Source organism: Bufo bufo, chromosome 3 (assembly GCF_905171765.1).
Source record: "Bufo bufo chromosome 3, aBufBuf1.1, whole genome shotgun sequence".
In the NCBI taxonomy this organism is placed as follows: Eukaryota; Metazoa; Chordata; class Amphibia; order Anura; family Bufonidae; genus Bufo; species Bufo bufo.
In genome coordinates, this window is record NC_053391.1 from 509,601,793 (window position 1) to 509,605,503 (window position 3,711).

At 44.2% G+C, this 3,711-nt stretch overlaps 1 non-coding gene across 1 annotated transcript; it reads right to left on the reverse strand.

The window, feature by feature from the left end:
- Window positions 1–731: 731 nt before the first annotated feature.
- Window positions 732–838, reverse strand: LOC120996764. The gene has a single exon (XR_005777867.1). It is a non-coding gene; the product is annotated as a U6 spliceosomal RNA (small nuclear RNA).
- Window positions 839–3,711: the final 2,873 nt, after the last annotated feature.

A 3,711-nucleotide genomic window follows, 5' to 3' on the forward strand; every position in this document is an offset into this window, starting at 1 on the left:
GGATCAAAGTAAGGTTAAGGTCGCCACCCAAGATGGTCACACCTTCTCTAAAATGGTCAATTGTCTGCAGAATCTTGTGTATCCACGTAGCCTGATCGACATTTGGGACGTACAGATTAATAAATGTGTATATCTGGTTGGCTATACAACCTTTTAGGAGGATAAATCTGCCCTCAGGATCCAATATTTGGTCTATGAAGATAAAAGGAGTATTTCTACTAAAGCCAATACTGACTCCTCTGGATGCAGATGAGTTTGTGCCACAGTGGTACCAATTAGGAAAACAAGAGTGGGATAAATTTGGAAAGTGATTTACCCTGAAGTGCGTCTCCTGGAGGAAGACGACGGAACAATCCATTTTTTTTAATTCTGATAAGATTTGGCAGCGCTTGGAAGGAGCATTAAAGCCCTTTACATTGTAGGAGGTAATTTGTATGTCTGCCATATTACCTTATGACTTGAATGGGATCGCTCCGCCGCCTCCCCCCAAAAGAAGCTCCTGGTCCAGACTTTCTGTGGGATGCAAACATATATGTATCATTATATTTTCTTGCGGAATGTTTAAGGGGGATATAAACATTATACATCCTGAAACAAAAAAAAATGTTAACCATATACCAATAAGGTATTAAACATAAAGTAAACATTGAAGTATCAGGTCTAGTCGAGCCTGAAAAGTATTGAATGGGGGGGAAAAAAGGTAAACATGTTTGAGATCACCATTTTTATAAAAAAATATGGAACGCTTCACGAATTTGCGTGTCATCCTTGCGCAGGGGCCATGCTAATCTTCTCTGTATCGTTCCAGTTTTAGTATATGTGCTGCCGAAGCAAGCACAGCTCTCCAGAATTTTGACGTGAACTGTACGCCTCTATCGGACACAATACGGAGTGGAAAGCCATGGAGACGAGAAATGTGTTCGATAAATTTCTTGGGCAGTTGGGGAGCAGAAGGAAGACCAGCCAGTGGGCCGAAATGTGCCATATTGGAAAAGCGGTCAACCACTACCCAAATTACAGAACAACCGAAGGACGTGGGTAGATCTGTGATAAATCAAGAAAGTGGAAAACCGCGCTGCTTGATACACCTCCTCCCTTCTTGGTACGGGTTACAAAAGGTACGGGGAAGGATCTGCAAGGGGTATACCCAAGGATCCCTCCTCTCTCCAACACTCCTGTGGGTAATTAAAGGTCTCAACAATAGTGAAGCCCAGACTGCCACCGTCACGTGCAAAGATTTATTGTACTTACAACAGTATCTCTGATAAAACGCATAAAACAATGGTATGCACACACTTCAGTATCGCCCGACCCGGGTTTCGCTGTCACGCTTCGTCAGGAGCGAACATCTTAGCATCAGAAACCAATCTTAAATACCATTAAAAGGCACACCCTTTCCCTGTGTCACCACTCAGGGTCACACCTCCTTTGTTACAATATAAAAATACAATTAAAAAATACATCAAAATTTATCTGAGCAGAGTTGCTGTGACCAGCTAGAAGGGGCCGGCCTGAGATAGAAGTGTGGAGGGGTATTGAAAGAGGCAGTTTTAGATCTATTAGGAGAGAGTACTACAAAGATGGTTTTAGTTGTTTTATGTATTTTGATAATGTGAATCTGACTTTTATTGAAATTATTTATACACTTCTTTTATGATAAAGTTTGATGTATTTTTGAATTGTATTTTTATATTGTAACAAAGGAGGTGTGACCCTGAGTGGTGACACAGGGAAAGGGTGTGCCTTTTAATGGTATTTAAGATTGGTTTCTGATGCTAAGATGTTCTCTCCTGACGAAGCGTGACAGCGAAACACGGGTCGGATGATACCGAAGTGTGCATACCATTGTTTTATGCGTTTAATCTGAGATACTGTTGTAAGTACAATAAATCTTTGCACTTGACGGTGGCAGTCTGGGCTTCACTATTGTTGCGACCTTTAATTACCCACAGGAGTGTTGGAGAGAGGAGGGATCCTCGGGTATACCCCTTGCAGATCCTTCCTCGTGCCTTTTATAACCCGTACCAAGAAGGGAGAAGGTGTATCAAGCAGCGCGATTTTCAACTTTCTTGATTTACTTGCTTCTGTGATCTTCCCACATCGCATTGAAAACTTGCACCGCAAGATTACAGATACAGATACGTATACTAGTGACTTTTTTACTGTGAAGATCTGTGATAAAGTCCATGGCTATTTGATGCCAGGAAACCTCAGGAACTGGAAGAGGAAGCAGAAGGCCGGCTCGACGCTGTTTGAAAGTTTTATTTTGCACGCAGGATGGACAAGCAAAATCTAGGATGTCTTGTCGCATGGATGGCAACCAGTACCGCTGTGCAATGAACCTGAAGGTCTTTCTCTGACCAGCATGACCCGCCACTTTAGATGAATGACCCCATAGTAAGATTCGCTTCCTGAGAGATTCTGCAACAAAGGTTTTTCCAGGAGGAATTTCGGATAGCTTGACTGGACAGGCTGAGATTTTAGCGGGATCAATGATGAATTGGAGCTCCTCCTCCTGGTCAGTGGAATCAAAGGATCTTGAAACCGCATCTGCTTTGATGTTCTTATCTGCAGCACGAAAGTAAAGAACAAAATCAAAATGAGCAAAAAAGAGGGACCATCGAGCTTGGCGTGGATTAAGTCTCTGCAGACTGTAGGTAGGTGTCACGACTGTGACTGATCCAGACAGGTCTGGGAGGAGAAGGTCACAGCGACTTGCTACTCGCGATAGCTTGTGAGTTTGCTCCGTGGTTCAGGGTATGTCATCTGGGTTTTGCCTTGTGAACCTTTTTGTCCTGACTGGGAGTTTGTAGGCATCCTTCTCAGGTGAGTCCTGTCTGCCACTCCCAGCTACTAAATTAGTTTCACTTTCACTTGCAGTCATTGCCAGATATAGTCCTTACTTCCAGTTCTATTCTGATCTTTGAAGGAGATCGTTTGATGGTGTTGCTGTGGAGCTCTTGTCCGGCGTGGACTGTCGTTATTGGGATCGCCTTCTCTGCTCGTGACTGGATAAGTCTATCTCTGATATAGTTTGTTTGTTGCTGTCTTCCCCTGCTGTTCTCCTAGACATGAGTGATGGTGACTAGTGCTCCCATCGGCCTTTCCCTACTCTAGGCTTGTTAGGGTGACTGAGGGTTTAGGCATCCTGCTCGCCGCACGGGTTCACACCCCGTCTAGGGTATCAGGGCAGACAGGTGCCAGCTTAGGGTTAGTCAGGGGAGGCCATACTATTCCCATCCGTAGATAAGGGTCCCCCTTCCCCTCCGTCTGGTGCGACACGACTGCTGCTGGGGTAGCGGTCGTGACAGTATATCTGGCCTTTTAAAAAAAAAAAAAGTGACATTTTTTCCTTTCCTTTTTTTTTTTTTTTTTTTTTTTTGCTGTTTTGCTTTGTATTTTTCTGTTCCACTATGGATTCGGTTACGGTTTTGGCGAAACAATTACAGGGATTATCCCTTGAAGTGGCAGGATTAAAAGCAACAGTGCTGCAGCAGCAATCCTTGGGTTCCACCGTTGCTACGGGAAACCAAGGTACTCCTGAGCCAAAAGTGGCTTTACCTGATAGGTTCTCAGGAGGAAGAGACCAATTTGTAACCTTCAGAGAAGCTTGCAAATTGTTCTTCAGGTTACGCCCTAGATCCTCCGGCGGTGAGGAACAACGGGTGGGTATTGTAATTTCTCTCCTGCAAGGAGATCCGCAGGCTTGGG